Below are 17,154 nucleotides of genomic sequence, written 5' to 3' on the forward strand. Positions count from 1 at the left end.
TAACAGATTTGTTAATCCCCAGCTTGAGGGCGATTAGCAAGTTCATATCCCCAGCAAAGGTCGTTTCCTACGACATTTCCCCAGGAAGTGTTTTCCCCACAGACTCTCCTCACAGAGCCTCGCCGAACAAAGTTTCCATAGTTGATACTCCCCCCGCAAGGTCAACTTTTCAAGCAGCCAATTTATTTTTGGTGGCTCATTGGTCCCGGCAGACGGATCATTCCCCACAGAGAATTCAATGATTGATACAGCGATATGTTCCCTACCGGAGTTTGCTTCCCCAAGCAGATTTCTTTTTACACCATGCATAACATTTGCATTTGCATGCATATCATATCAAGCATACACATAAGCTGATAAACAGGTTCTTCCAAGCAGACTGAAGAATTACTTTACAACCAAGGTCATGAGATCCAGCCAGAGGATCAAGCGTGAGTGATCCAGCCTGAGGGTCGTTTTGAAGATTCAGCCTGAGAATCGTGTTCCAGTGATCCAGCCTGAGGGTCATTTCGAAGATTCAGCCTGAGAATCGTGTTCCAGTGATCCAGCCTGAGCGTCATTTCGAAGATTCAGCCTGAGAATCGTGTTCCAATAAGCCAGCCTAAGGCTCAATTTGAAGATTCCCCAGTGAAGTCGCCTACAAGCTTTATTTCCCCAGCAAGCCCAAGTCTAATTGAGGAGTCGTTACAACATGTTCTAGCCCGAAGAATATGTACGAAGCCCAAAAGTGGAATATTCTCGAAGCTGCATATCTAATATGAAGGTTGGGTGTAGATTTCAAAAGAGGGTCAACCAGCGCATGCCTCAGATGCGGGATCCTAATGATGGGAATTTATCATCAAAACAATCCAGATCTAGCCAGAAGATCGAAGTAGATTCAGCCAGAGAATCAAAGAAAATAGATTCAGTCAGAGAATCGAAACAAAGGAGATCTAGCCAGAAGATCGAAGAAGATCTAGCCAGAAGATCGAAGTCAGGTCTAGCCCGAAGACCGGAAATAGATTCAGCCAGAAGATCGAAAATTGCAACAATTCAGATCTAGCTAGAAGATCGAAGTAGATTCAGCCAGAGAATCAAAGGAAATAGATTCAGCCAGAGAATCGAAACGAAGGAGATCTAGCCAGAAGATCGAAGAAGATCTAGCCAGAAGATCAAAATCGTATCCAGCCCGAGGATCAAAATTAATATCCAACCAGATGACTAAATTGAGTATAGGTTTAGCCAGAGGATCGAAACTCCAGATTAAGCCAGAAGACTGATTCAGATCCAGCCAGAGGATCGGAAGAAAAATAAACAGCGCGGTGTATTTCCGCGTTTTTGTGGTGTTCTCGGAGCACAAATTTTCGGTCTGTCTTTGGTATTCAATCACAGCTCACCCCGTTTGTCTGATAAGCTGTTCGCTTTCATCCTACTCGGGTTAGTTGATGATTGAATAGGGGCAGCTGTAACACCCCAAAATTTTCCCTCCTCATTCATGCATTCATTTAGCATTTCATATTGCATTTCATCATGTCAATCAGAATTAGATCCAAGAAACTTTTAAAAAAAAAATGAAAAAAAAAAGCGAAAAAAAAAATTATAAATAAAAATAATAAATAAAATATAATAGAAATAAACTTGGACTTGGACCTCTCTCATTTGAGCCCACAAAGCCATGAAAATCAGGTTATAAAAGAGGGAGATCAGACAGAAAAAGGAAGAGAAGCAAAATACTATGGGGTTTCCTTGAAACAAAACCCTGGACAAAACCTGGAGAGAAACCTGACAGAGAACTCAGAGCAGCCTCCAAACCTTGAAGGGAACTCAACTGCACAGAATCACCTCTGCCTCACATAAACCCTAAAGATTGTTTTGTAAACCTCACGGGTGCAACTCAATTTCAATCAAGCTCTCCAGTCAGGTTTGCCCTATATCCATCATCTCTATGCTTTCAATTTGAATTTTCTGAATGTATGAGGTATTATGGGTGAATTTGATACCCTTTTGATGCATATGTTTAACAAGAGGTTTAGGCCTCCTACCCTTGGTTGCTTTTTATGAGCTTTTTGTGAATTGAAAGGGCATGATTCATGTGGTTACATTTTGATTTGGGGGCAACTCTTGGTTACCCTATCTTGTTTCACTAACCTTTTTGTTGAGTTTTTGTGAAGGCACATGACTTTTGCAGGCATAACTTACGTGGTTTCCCACTTTATTTGTGGGATACCCCCTGGAGGTTCATTCCGATTACCTGTACTGACTCACCTTTCTTTGATGGCATTAGCTTGGGAGATCCCTGGGTTTCTTACTCCTTTAATTGCTGTTACTTCGGATCTTTATCCTTGTGGTACTTTTACCTCTTTTCCGCATTTTATCGCTTTCTTAGCTGGAAGACCTCGATAGGAGGCATTTGTTTTCTTTTGTTTATTTACTTCTGAGCCCCTTGTTGGCACATTTACTTTATACATGTTTGTTTTGTATGTGTTCGTATCCCTGCAGGTAGCGCGGTTCCTTCGTCAAGGACTGCCTTTTTTGCCCTTGAGCATCCCAAACCCTAAAACCCAAAGCAACATGTTAACTCCTTCTACTACAGACGAGTAAGTCTCCAAATGTCGAGCATCCGGTAGATTGCGTAGTGACGTCGTTCGTCCAAAACCCAATCCATAACCCCATAGTTAGCCGAACTATGTTTTACTCTGATTCTCAGGCCAGATGAGATACGTAGGCATAAGACACGATGTCTTAGCGAGCACAATTACCCTTAACCCCTAGGTTCCGAGCTACGAAGACTCTGATTCTCATATTCAGATGAGATACGTATGCAGTGGATGCGACATCCGCGCGAGTCATTTTCATTTAACCCATTTTTTAGTAAATAACACATTAGATAAACCCACACCCTTTAGACAAGAACTACAAAAGTGGATCCCGTAGAGTACTACGGATGCGTAGGGATGCTAATACCTTCCCTTCGTATAACCGACTCCCGAACCCAAGATTTGGTTGCAAGACCCCGTCTTGTCCTTTCCTTTTTCAGGTTTACTTCGAGCGTTTCCTTTCCCTCCTTTGGGATGAATAACGCACGGTGGCGACTCTTCTGTCATTTTCTTTCGCCGGTTGTTTTTTCGCGCACTGTATTTTTCAGGTTGCGACACAAGGCTCATTTCAAATTCAGACTGCATTTCCTCAACAAAAATGTTGAACCATCTTACTTGACATCCCACCAAACACAATATCATCCACATATATCTGAGCCACCATGAGCTTTCCTCCTTCATCTTTGACAAATAAAGTCTTATCAATGCCTCCCTTCCAGTATCCATTGTCAATGAGAAACACTGTGAGTCTCTCATACCAAGCTCTAGGAGCTTTCTTCAACCCATAGAGGGCTTTCCTCAACTTATACACATGCTTTGGAAGATTTGGGTCTGTGAACCCTTTAGGTTGTTCAACATACAATTCCTCATTTAAGTAGCCATTTAAGAAGGCACTTTTCACATCCATTTGGAACAGTTTAAACTTCAGAATACATGTCACTCCTAGCAGTAATCTAATGGACTCCAGGCGAGCTACATGAGAAAATGTTTCATCAAAGTCAACTCCTTCAACTTGAGTGTATCCTTGTGCTACCAATCTTGCTTTTTTTTAGTAACCACACCTTTTTCATCAGATTTATTCTTGTAAACCCACTTTGTTCCAATAACATTCATTCCTTCAGGTCTTGGAACCAATTCTCACACTTCATTTCTCTTGAATTGGCCTAACTCTTCCTGCATGGCATTGATCTAGAATTCATCAGTTAAGGCTTCTTTGACATTCTTAGGCTCAATCTTGGACACAAAACAGGCATGTGAGATCACTTCCCTTGATCTAGTGGTGACCCCTTTATTTGGGTCTCCTATAATGAGATCTTTAGGATGATCCTTCTGAATTCTGATAGAGGGTCCCTTATTAACTTTATCAGCTTCAGGTTCAGCTTGAGTGGACTCACTCTCATTACTTTTGTCCAAGAGATCAGCTGGGGCATCATTCAGAAATGTTTCAACATCGTCTGTGACATCAGTCTCTTGATCATTAACAACAACATTGATAGATTCCATCATAACTTTTGTTCTGGAATTAAAAATTCTAAAAGCTCTGTTGTTTGTTGAGTAGCCCAGAAATATTCCTCCATCACTCTTGGGGTCCATTTTCCTTCTTTGTTCACGATCAACTAGGATATAACATTTATTACCAAACACATGGAAGTATTTGACAGTAGGTCTTCTTCCCTTCCAGACTTCATATAAAGTGGTTGGGGTCCCTTTCCTCAAGGTTACTCTGTTGTGAACATAGCAGGCCATGTTCATAGCTTCGGCCCAGAAGTGGTAAGGCAACTTCTTAGCATGAATCATAGCTCTAGCAGATTCTTGGAGAGTTCTATTTTTCCTTTCTACCACACCATTTTGCTGAGGGGTAATGGGAGAAGAGAACTCATGACCAATTCCTTCAGATGAACAGAATTCAGCAAATTTACTGTTCTCAAATTCTTTTCCATGACCACTTCTGATTCTGATAACATGACTCTCTCTTTCTATTTGAAGTCTTTGGCAAAGATATTTGAACACATCAAACACATCAGATTTTTCCCTTATAAAATTTACCCAGGTATATCTGGAGAAGTCGTCCACCACAACATAAGAATACCTTTTCCCACCAAGACTTTCCACCTGCATAGGTCCCATCAAGTCCATGTGGAGAAGTTCCAGCACTCTAGATGTGGTGTCATGTTTGATCTTCTGATGTGACATCTTTGTATGCTTTCCAATCTGACAATCACCACAAACTCTTCCTTCATTAATCTTTAATTTTGGGATTCCTCTGACAGCTTCAACGGATATAATCCTCTTCATTCCTTTAAGATGCAGATGACCCAGTTTTTCATGCCATAGTTTTACTTATTCTTCTTTAGCTAGAGCACACATTGATGAATAGCTAGTTTCTTGAGAATTCCACATATAGCAGTTGTCCTTAGACCTGACTCCTTTCATGATCACCTCATTTTTTGCATTAGTAATCAAACATTCAGTTTTTGTGAAGTTCACATTTAGACCTTGGTCGCATAGTTGACTGATACTGATCAGGTTTGCAGTCAATCCTTTAACAAGCAGCACATTATCAAGGTTATGGACTCCAGGATAGTTCAACTTTCCAATCCCCTTGATTTCACCCTTTGCTCCATCACCAAAAGTTACATAGCTGGTGGCATGAGGATGGAGGTCAGTTAGCAGGGTTTTGCTTCCAGTCATGTGTCTGGAGTATCCACTGTCAAAGTACCAATCTTCTTTGGCTGAGACTCTGAAGGAGGTGTGAGCTATCAAGTTAGTAGCACCAGCCCTAGGATTCCACTGATTTCTGTTAACAGGGATGTGTTGTTGGGGTCTAGGTTGATGATGAGTAGGACTAGGATAACCATACAGCCTAAAGCAGAATGGTTTTATATGGACAAATTTCCCACAATAATGATATCTCCATCTTTAGTGTTTTCCTTTATAATGTCTTTCCTTGTGATGTTGAGACACCTGATGTGACATCTTCGGTTTGCTACCAGTGGGACTACAATCAGGAGAGAATTCATTGAACCCAAGGCCAGTCATGTCTCCTGCCATCTTTCCAGTCTGAAGGATTTTGTCTAAGGTGTCAGATCCATTGTTTAGCATTCTGACATACTTCGTCATCTCATCCAGTTTGGAGTTCAGGAACACGACTTTGATCTTCAACTTAGAAATGGTTTCTAAGTGTTCTGTCTTCTCATCCTCTAGTTGGGTTATCAATTTCTTCTGATTCTCCACTTGTTGTCACACTTCTTCACTTCTGAAACACAACTTCCTGTAGGTAGTAGCTAATTCATCAAAGGTTAATTCATCATCACTGGAGTCTTCATCAGAATCCCATCTTCCAGTCAAGGCAGACACAAGATTGACAGACTCTCCTTCTGTTTCACTTTCAGAATTGTCATTAGACCAAGTAGCAGCAAGACTCTTCTTCTGTTTCTTGAGATAGGTCCCACATTCAGTTCTAATGTGTTCATACCCTTCACATTCATGGCACTGAATTCCTTTGCCCTATTTGGATTTTTCCTTAGATTTTGTTCTTCTTCCAGCATCATTGGACCTACTGATGTCAAATGAGTTGTTCTTGACATTAGACTTTGACCTTACATCCATCCTCTTTAGGAGTTTGTTGAATTGTCTCCCAAGTAATGCTACATCATTTGCCAGATCTTCATCAGTATCCTGACTACTGTCTTCCTCTTTCTCTTCAGTGTTTGACATAAAGGCTATGCTTTTGACTTTCTTTTCAGATCCATCACTCATTCCCAACTTGAATGTTTGGAGGGATCTGATTAGCTCATCCTCTCTCATCTTGCAGATATCTTGAGATTCTTCTATGACTATCACTTTCATGGCAAATCTCTTGGGAAGTGACCTGAGAATTTTCCTCACAAGCTTTTCATCTGACATCTTCTTACCCAGGGCTCTTGAGGCATTAGCAATTTCAAGGATATTCATATGGAAGTCATGAATACTTTCATCTTCTTTCATCCTCAAATTCTCAAACTTAGTAGTAAGCAGCTGCAATCTAGACATCTTCACTCTAGAGGTACCTTCATGAGTGGTTTTGAGAATATACCAAGCATCTTTAGCCACCTCACAGTTGTTCACCAGTCTGAAGATGTTCTTATCAACCCCATTGAATATAACATTCAATTCTTTAGAGTTTCTAAGAGCTAGTTCATCCTCCTCCTTGGTCGATTCTTCCCCAGGCTTCTTATCAATTGTAACTTCTCCTTCCTTAGTAGTGAAGGGATGTTCCCAGCCTTTTTGAACAGCCTTCCAAGCCTTATTATCCAAATATTTCAAGAAGGCTACCATTCGAGGTTTCTAGTAGTCCTAGTTAGATCCATCCAGAATTGGTGTTCTATGTACAGATCCTCCGTCTCTATCCATAGTACCAGAAAGTAACGTCCCAAGATCTCACCCAGAACCAGAGCAGGATGCCTGCTCTGATACCAATTGAAATTCTGGTATCAGATATGAGATGTCGAAGGTAATGTCACGACACTAATATCTGAACAACAACTAAAATATAAACAAGATAAAAACAAAGAAACAATTGAACAAGTGACACAAGCAATTGTTAACCCAATTCGGTGCAAACTCACCTACGTCTGGGGGCTACCAAGCCAGGTAGGAAATCCACTAAACAGAGTTAGTTCAAAGACTCTCAGTAAACAACTTCAAGTTACAATATTTTCACCTAATCTTTACTCGTGTGACTTCTATCTAAGAACTCTTAGATATGAGACCCTACTCACTCCCCCTCAATCACAGCAGTGATATAAAAACAAATCCAAAAGAAAGAAGACACACTTCAAGGACAAATACTTGATCTTGCTTAAAAGCTTCAACCAAGTAAACAAACACTCGTGCTTCAAAGCTTAGAGTGGACAAATTATAACACAAAAGTCAATCCAATTCAAACATCACTAAGATGAATGAATGACTCACAATATACAAGCTCATACAAGGCTAAAACCCTAAAACTCTCTCACTCTTTCGTACGTTTCTTGTGTGTTTAAAATAGGTTTTACATGGCCTTTGAATGGGCCTGGGCATCATAAAACCCTAATTCTATTTTCCTTGTGTATCTTCTAAGAAACAGCAGCTAATCATCCCTTACTGGAAAATAGATCATTTTGGTTTTAAATCAAATTACTCCTTGATTAGCGCATTCAATCTCCACATAATCACACACAGCTTTGCATGAAAGGCGCAATATTAAGATACATAACATTTAGACTGAATGTTTTGTATACACATGTCTTAACATCGGGTCTGACATCTTAGCTAAATCCTGCACAACCATATTTAAACATCCTGCAGGAAGCTGATATCATATGTCAAGACAACACGCGTGATAACTTGTGATAACACTAAGTTTTACCAAAATTTATGCCAACACAAAGAACCAACACCTCGTAGCTTGGACTGAACGTTGGCAGAACCTGAGGTAGTTGTCTCTCTGTCGCTCGCCGACTTCTCCTTCTCTGAATACGATATTTGAGAGGTCGGGGGCAGCTCTCTCTTGACGGGCCATTTAGTGTGTGAATTTAAAAATATAGGTTTTGGTGGGAGAGATGGATTTCGTGAGTTATAAGGTACTCACACGTTTCTCACTTAAAAGGATGTGAAGAAAGGGTTAATGGAGAAAAGAGTGGTGTGAGTGGGATGGTTAAGGAAAATAGAATGATTTGATAAGGAAGACTGAAGGAAGTGCGCCTGTTTTTATAGGTGCGCCTTCTGGATCTGTGACGATCGTCACAGGGTTGTTACAGTCGTCACACGTAATGGTCTTGCGTAACGGTCATAAGCAACAGTCGTGTGTAACGGTCATGTACTTATTGCGTGACAGGCGTGGCGTATCTGTGACGGGCGTCACTCATCTGTGACGGGCGTAACACTACATGTGATGGTCATCACATGCAATGTTCATAATTTTTAGAAAACAGTCCAAAAAGTATAAGATTTCTAACAGCAGTAACACAGTAGTAATGATAGTAGAAAGACAGTACGACAACATTATAAAATAAAATAAAAGCAGTATGGACTTAATAGCAGTAAAAAATAAAATGAAGGAGGTAAATTAAATTTATTGTAGAAGCAAAAAGAAATAAAAATGTTATTTAAATTAAATTAAAAGACTAAAGTTAAATGTAACATTAAAAGAAATAATAGCAATAAAAGTGCTCCCTCCCCACATTAAAACATAACAGTGTCCTCCTTGCTTTAATGTGAGTAGGAGAGGTCAGTAGTTGATGTAATCAGCCACGGTTCTATCCCAAAGAAGCTACAACCTGGTTCAAGTGATCAAATTGTTCGACGGTGACATCCATTAAGCCTAAGACATCAAGGCGCATGCTCTTTATTTCATTTTTCACATTGGTAATGTCAGTATGGAAACCATCCAGACGGGTAAGGATTATGGTCAGATTTTCTGCATAGGATGGATGTTTCGTTTCATCTATGTTATAGTAGTTTGGAGGGGTTTCAGGGTCAGATTCATCAATAGGGATAGGGTCATCTAAATACTCATATATAGGCGGTGTCTCAGGAGGTGATGGTGGAGCAATGTGGTGTTCATCTAAATCATAAAGCCAGTTATTTCGGTTATGAACACTTGTTCTCTCATGGTTTGGTAAGGTAAGTAGCTGGACAACTTCGTTATTAATTAGGTAATCAAAAGTATACGGCCCAAGGTTTCCTATGATTCTACGGTCAAAGCAAAATTCAATATCCATGGGTCGGATGTGTCCAAGAGGTGTATGCTCGTAAAGTGGGCGTCTAAGTCCAACGGCATCAGCTATCATGGTTACTAGGCTGCCTATTATGATTGGGGTGCGATTGTTCTTTGCAAGGTGAACAAATCCTTTCATCATAAATGTCACAACATTGACATATCGACCTTGGTCGACACAGAGTAAGATGAAAAGTTCATCTCGTGACACTATGGTGTTGTTCGCTTCTTTTCCAAACAGGGTGTGGGCTAGTATTTTGTGGAAGTAGCGGATAGCAGGGTTGTGTATCATTTGGGAGTGTATCTCGTTTGGGTTAGGGTGGTAGTCTCCAGTTAAACTACCCCAAAATTAATCTAGGTCGACGTTATCGATTAATTCCTCCTGGCGGATAGTGAAAACAAATGGGACACTAGGAAATCCTAGGAGGTCAGCAAGGTCTCTACGGTTATAAGTGAAGTCCATACTAAACATCCTAAAGGAAATTAACCCTTTGTTGAGTCCATAACCATGCTCGGGTTTGTAAACTAGGGAGCTAAGGAATTCTAGGATGAGTTCACGGTATGTGACAAACCTTCTCTTAATAGCCGCATTCTCCCATCCTAGCTGGTTAAACATAAACAAGATGCTATCTCAGATACCTAACCTATCCATGGTAGGTCCATCATAATATATGGATAAAGCCATATCCTTCTGAGCTAAATAATCATAGCGCCTTCTCTGAACTCTGCCTCTAAAAACTGTATCTACTGGTTGCATGATGAAAGTTAGTTACTAACTAGTTATATTTCGCCTGTTAATCAGTATCCAATGTTTCTAAGTTAGTAACTAGAAGCAACAAGTATATTACTGCATAGAATCAGTGAAAGGGAGCAAAATACAGATAAAAGTCAAAGAAGGGAAATGGTTAAAAACAAAGATAACAAATTTAAAAAAAAGGCGGGTTGTCTCCCACTAAGCACTTTGTTTAACGTTGTAAGTTCGACAGTAACGTTGCGATATACTAGTTCTGGGGTTGAGCGGGCAACTCTATAAGTATTAGACTATTTGAATAGTCTCTGTTGTCGATACTATGATAATGTTTTAATCGCTGCCCGTTTAACATAAACGGTTCACTATTTCGACCTTTGATTTCTATCGCACCGCTTTTAAAGACTTTTGTGATTTCGAAAGGGCCTGACCACCTAGATTTAAGTTTTCCCAGAAAAAGCTTAAGTCTCGAATTAAATAGTAGCACTATGTCGCCGACATTAAACTCTTTCCTAGATATACGTTTATCGTGCCATTTTTTGGTTCGTTCTTTGTATATCTTGGCATTCTCATAGGCGTCTAGTCGAAATTCTTCCAATTCGTGAATGTCTAAAATTCGCTTCTCGCCTGCGGAAGTATAATTTAGATTTAGGGTCTTAATTTCCCAAAAAGATTTGTGTTCTAATTCCACAGGGAGATGACATGATTTACCATAGACTAATTTAAAGGGTGTGGTCCCTATTGGGGTCTTGTAGGTTGTCATATAGGCCCATAGAGCTTCGTTTAGTTTAGATGACCAGTCTTTTCTAGATATTTCGACAGTATTTTCTAGAATTTGTTTGATTTCTCTATTCGAAACCTCGACTTGCCCACTGGTTTGTGGGTGATAAGGTGTTGCTACACGGTGTCGGACTCCATACTTCAGAAGAAGTTTTCCAAAGATATTCGATATGAAATGGGAGCCACTGTCACTAACGACTAGTTTTGGCACACCGAATGTAGGAAAGATTATGTTCTTGAACAACTTAATCACTACTCATGTGTCATTTATCGGAGAAGCTACGACCTCGATCTATTTTGAAACGTAATCGACAGCTATGAGTATGTACTTATTACCAAAAGAAGACGGGAATGGTCCCATGAAGTCAATCCCCCGCACATCAGAGACTTCCACTTCTAAGATGCCTGTCTGTGGCATTTCATCGCGTCTTGAAGCGTTACCAGTGCGTTGGCACCGGTCGCAATTTATAACCGTATTATGGACATCTTTTCATAGAGTAGGTCAAAAGAGGCCCGATTGTAAGATCTTAGCATAAGTTTTTGATGTGCTTGCGTGTCCACCATAGGGGGCGAAATGGCAATGAGAGATTATGTCGTCTATTTCATCCTCAGGAACACATCGACAGAAGATACCGTCAGTACCTCTTTTGAAAAGCAGAGGTTCATCCTAGTAATATTGTTTTAGATCATGAAAGAATTTCTTCTTTTGTTGGTATGATAGGTCTGGTGGAAGTACTCCAACAGCTAGGTAGTTGACAAAATTAGCATACCATGGCAGAGTTGAATTTGCATGAATTTCTTCCACGAATTCTTCTATTTCGGTATCATTTAAGGTTAGTTTAGACACGTCGCTTTCCATTTAGGCTATAAGACGTTCGTAAGGGAAATCATCATTGATTGGAATTTGTTCAGGCTTATTCCCTTCGATTCGTGATAAGTGGTCTGCTATTATGTTTTCAGTACCCTTCTTATCTTTTATCTCTAAGTCGAATTCTTGTAAGAGTAGGATCCATCTTAAGAGTCTTGGTTTGGCATCCTTCTTACTTAGCAAATATCTAATAGCGGCATGGTCGGTATAGATAATGATTTTCGCTCCTACTAAGTAGGAACGGAATTTTTCTAAAGCGAACACAACGGCTAGAAGTTCCTTTTTAGTGGTGGCATAGTTCATTTGGGAAGGATCTAATGTTCTACTTGCATAGTAGATAACATGAAGTTTTTTATCCTTTCTTTGTCCTAGCACTGCACCTACGGCATAATCACTCGCATCACACATGATTTCGAAAGGTAATCTCCAGTCAGGTGGTTACATAATAGGTGCGGTGATTAAAGATGTTTTTAATTGCTCAAACGCTGTTAAACATTTCTCATCAAAGATAAAGTCAGCGTCCTTCATTAATAAACCAGTAAGTGGTTTGGTAATTTTCGAGAAATCTTTGATAAAGCGTCGGTAGAAACCGGCGTGTCCTAAAAAGCTTCGTATTTCTCGTATGGTTTTCGGAGGTTGAAGATTCTCTATGATTTCGATCTTAGCTTTGTCTACTTCAATTCCTTTATCAGATGCTACGTGTCCTAACATGATTCCTTGTTGGACCATGAAATGGCATTTCTCCCAGTTCAAGATGAGATTCACCTTTACACATCTTTCAAGTACCATTTCAAGGTTTGATAGATATCCTTCGAAGCTCTGCCCCACAAACAGAAAAGTTGTCCATAAAGACTTCTATAATGTCGTCTATAAAGTCAACGATGATTGACATCATGCATCTTTGGAATCTTGCGGGAGTGTTGCATAGTCCAAATGTACCATAAGGGCATGTGAAGGTTGTCTTCTCTTGGTCGTCAGGATGGATAGGAATTTGAAAGAATCCTGAATAACCATCTAGATAGCAGAAGTGGGAATGCTTAGCCAATCGTTCAAGCATTTGATCAATGAAAGGCAGAAGAAAATTATCCTTTCGAGTGGCTTTGTTTAGTTTTCTATAATCGATACACATTCTACTTCCGGTCACAACTCTTTGTGCTATAGATTCTCCCTTCTCGTTCTTAACAACTATAACACCCCCTTTCTTGGGTACTACATGAACGGGGATAACCCATTGACTATCGGATATCGGGTATATGATTCCAGCATCTAATAACTTTGTTACTTCATCCTTGACTACAGTACTTAAGATTGGGTTGATCCTTCTCTGGTGTTCTCTAGAGGTTTTACAATCTTCCTCTAGCATAATGCGATGCATACAGATAGAATGACTTATTCCTTTTAGGTCAGTGATGCTGTATCCTAACGCGGTTGGATATTTTCTTAAGACATCTAGTAACTTTTTAGTTTCCATCTGTCCCAAGTCAGCGTTGACTATTACTGGTATTTTGAGTTCAGTGTCTAGGAATTCGTATCTTAGGTTCTTTGGTAGTGTTTTTAATTCCAAGTCTGGTTTCTTCGGGCATGGCATGTGGTTGGGTGTAAGTGCTAAGCATTCACTTAGACTGTCATTTTGGTATGGTTCACGCCAATTATCATCTTCAAAGATTGGAGGGATTTGGATTTTCATTATATCAGAATATGTGGTTTCTTGCATCTCCATCTCTCTTACGCACTCGTCTATGACATCAAGTAGATAACAGGCATCGTCTATAGCTGGCGCTTGTAAGAATTGTGTCAAGATGAATTCAACCTTTTCTTCTCCAACTTCAAATGTTAGCTTACCTCTTTTCACGTCTATTATGCCTCCGGCGGTGGCTAAGAATGGCCTTCCTAATATAATAGGTGTACTGGCATCTTCTTTGATGTCCATGATTATGAAGTCTGTAGGAATGTAGAATTGTCCTACACGTACTGGGACATTCTCTAGTATACCGACAAGATATTTGATTGAGCGGTCAGCTAGTTGAACAGATATCTTGGTTGGTCTTAGTTCTCCCATGTTGAGCCTTTTACATATGGTTAAGGGCATTACACTAATGTTGGCTCCTAGGTCGCATAGAGTTTTGTCTATAACGAACTTTCCAATGACACATGGTATGGAGAAACTACCTGGGTCTTTTAGTTTGGGAGGCATGTTATTTTGGATTATTGCGCTACACTCAACGGTAAGTGTAACTGTTTCATTATCCTTGATCTTTTTCTTATTGGATAGGATCTTTTTAAGAAATTTTGCATATGACGGCATTTGTGTGATGGCTTCTGTAAAGGGAATTGTAATGTTTAGTTGCTTCAGAAGTTCAACAAATTTCCTAAATTGCCCTGCAGTTTTAGAATTTGCGAGTCTTTGAGGATACATAATGGGTGGTTTATAAGGTGGTGGAGGCACATAACGTTTTTCTTTCTCTTCAGCCTCTCGGGTATTATCTTCCTTCTCCTCCGCTTCACTTACCTTCTCAGTTTTTGTTTTATCTGGTTTTTGGTACATGGCAGGATTTTGGAGTATTGGATCTATGGGTCCATCTAGTTCTTTTCCACTCCTCAATATAATGGCATTTACATGTCCTTTTGGATTAGGTTGCGGCTGTCTAGGAAATGTGCTAGCGGGAGCGGCAGTAGATGCTTGTTGTTGAGCCACTTGTGAAATTTGTGTTTCAAGCATTTTGTTGTGGGTGGCTAAGGCGTCTACTTTGCTCGCTAATTGTTTAAGTTGCTCACTAGTATGTATGTTTTGGTTCAAGAAGTCTTTGTTTGTTTGAGCTTGGGTAGCTATGAAGCTTTCCATTATTAGTTCAAGGTTGGACTTCCTAAGCATGTTAGGAGCATTATTAGCTGGCTTTTGATATCCAGGCAGAACAGCGGGTGCTTGGTCAGGTGCATACAGGGCGTTGTTATTATTATACGAAAAGTTAAAATGGTTTTTCCAACCTGGGTTGTATGTATTCGAATAAGGGTTTCCTTGTGCGTAATTTACTTGATCGGTTAGGACTCCTGCCAATATCTAATTGGTGTTGTGTGTCCAGGAGTTCGACATAACTCGCAGTTTGGAGTCACGGCAGCCACGGTGGCTGTGGGTGGTATGGTCAAGTTGTCTAACTTTTGAACAAGGGCATCTACCTTTGCATGGACGTGGTCAAGGATACTGATTTCATACGTTCCACCTTTTGTTTGGGACTTTCTACTGGAGTTCTTTCACCTCCCCATTGGCAATGGTTTTGGGCCATGTTTTCAATGAGTTGATAGGTTTCGTTGTATGGCTTGTCCGTAAGTGCATCACCCGCGGAAGCGTATACTGTCAGTCTTGTGTTATACAGAAGCCCATTGTAAAATGTGTGAATGATCACCCAGTCTTCGAGACCGTGATGTGGACATATCCTTATCATGTCTTTGTATCTCTCCCACGCGATGTAGAGAGATTCTACATCCTTTTATCGAAATCCGTTGATTTGAGCTCTCAGCATAGCAGTTTTGCTTGGCGGAAAATATCGGGATAAGAAAATGTTCTTCAGTTCTTCCCATGTTGTAACTGAGTTGGATGGCAAAGATTGCAACCAAGCCCAAGCTCTGTCTCTTAGAGAGAAAGGAAAGAGGTGTAGTCTTATCGCATCTTGAGATACACCATTCGCCTTCACAGTGTCTGCGTACTGCACAAACTTGGTCAAATGTTCATTAGGGTCGTCCGTAGGATTTCCATCAAATTGATGTTGTTGGGCGGCTGATAATAATGAGGGTTTCAGCTCGAAATCGTTTTGATTGATAGCAGGGGCAACAATGTTGCTGTGAGGTTCTTGTTAGGACGGGGTAGCGTAGAACTTAAGAGGATGATTTTGTGGTTCCACTAAAGCCATGGTTGGTTTTTCAACTGGTTCAACAGTAGGAAAGAAGATATCGGGAATATTGTACCTTCGTTGGTACTCTAGTATTCAGCGTCTTAAATATAAGAAACGCTCTAATTCTGCGATTGGTGGTGCTAAGTTGTCGCCTTGTGAGCGAGTACTTTGTATACAATCGGGGGAAATAAGGGAAAGGAGATTAGTTTTTGCCTTAGTCTATACTGTGGAACGAAAGAATCGCACTATTTAACTAGATCAGGTCCCCGGTAACGACGCCAAAAACTTGATACATCTCGTGACTGTATATAGAATATAGTCTATCGGGTACTTGATTGCAAGTGCGCAGTCTAGTCGTTTTAGTTTTAAAAGATATCGAACCCACAAGGACCGATGGTCAAACTAATGCTACCGACGTTACTATGTTTAGCTAAGGGAATGATTTTTAGAAGTTTGGTTGAAGAAAATTAAATCTAAGGGAAGTTAAGTCCTAAGAAAATATAAATAGGAGGATATCAGTATGCAACGCATTAATCGTCAGGGATACGATAAGTCACCGGTGTATAATTTAAGCACCAAATATCTTTCTGTAGAAAATACTTATTTAAAAGGCTTTATCTCACACTCTCGTGATTGTTGATTCGGACTATACCTTTAAGTCAGAATGTACGCTCTCGCTGTCCCATTTGAAGTTAAAAATACTTTTTGAAAATAATTAAGTTCTAATTGCTTTTAAAGTGCTCTCGCTGTTTTTAAAATCGATGCCTAGTTTTTACTATCCAGTTTGACCCTCACGCTCTCGCGATTATCGGTTCTCACCTTAGTTAATTTCCCACTCTCGTGGCAAAATCGTATTAAATAGCTTCTCACTCTTGTGATAAAGTTAATTAAATTTAAATTAAAAACCACATCCAAAAATATTGTTTGAGGAAAGAAGTTTTACACCGATTATAATTAAATCCCGTCTAATTAAATCGTTTACATACCGATACTGGTAGTTTAGTCGGACATGTTAAATAACGCAAACACAGACGAACATAAACAAATCAACAATAAAGCAAACATGATTATAATAATAATAAAGCAATAACAATAGTAATTGAATAAAAACCTGGAAATTGGATTAATAGAATACGCCGAATCTTGAAGTACTTGAGCAGTCCTCCACAGGTCGGTAGGATTCTGCTTCTTTGAAATAATTGCTTAAACTAAATTAAATAAATTGTAGTAGTTCCCTAGTGTAGGAAACTACTAATATGGCTAAATGAAAAAACGGAAAGGAAAAAGGGAAAATCAAAGCTCTGAGCGGTAAAAGAAAATAATGTTGCTGAAGAAAAATAGAATTGCTGTGGAAAAATAAAGTGCAGAGAAAGGTCTTGAAAGCTAGCTTCAGAGAGGAAAATTAAGCATGCCCGTAGGTTTCCAACTTCCGTCCTTTTATATTCCCCATTAGGTCTTGGCAGTTGAGAGAAATAAGGATGACTTGGTTGAGTGAGGAATCCACGGGAAAGTGGTTGAGGAACGAGAAATAAGGGCCTGGTGGATCACTTCTGTTG

At 39.9% G+C, this 17,154-nt stretch overlaps 1 non-coding gene across 1 annotated transcript; it reads left to right on the forward strand.

Moving 5' to 3' along the window:
* The first annotated feature begins 15,122 nt into the window (after positions 1-15,122).
* On the forward strand, positions 15,123-15,229 carry LOC127077580 (small nucleolar RNA R71). The gene has a single exon (XR_007787375.1). It is a non-coding gene; the product is annotated as a small nucleolar RNA R71 (small nucleolar RNA).
* Positions 15,230-17,154: the final 1,925 nt, after the last annotated feature.

Source organism: Lathyrus oleraceus, chromosome 4 (genome assembly GCF_024323335.1).
Source record: "Lathyrus oleraceus cultivar Zhongwan6 chromosome 4, CAAS_Psat_ZW6_1.0, whole genome shotgun sequence".
NCBI classification, from domain to species: Eukaryota; Viridiplantae; Streptophyta; class Magnoliopsida; order Fabales; family Fabaceae; genus Lathyrus; species Lathyrus oleraceus.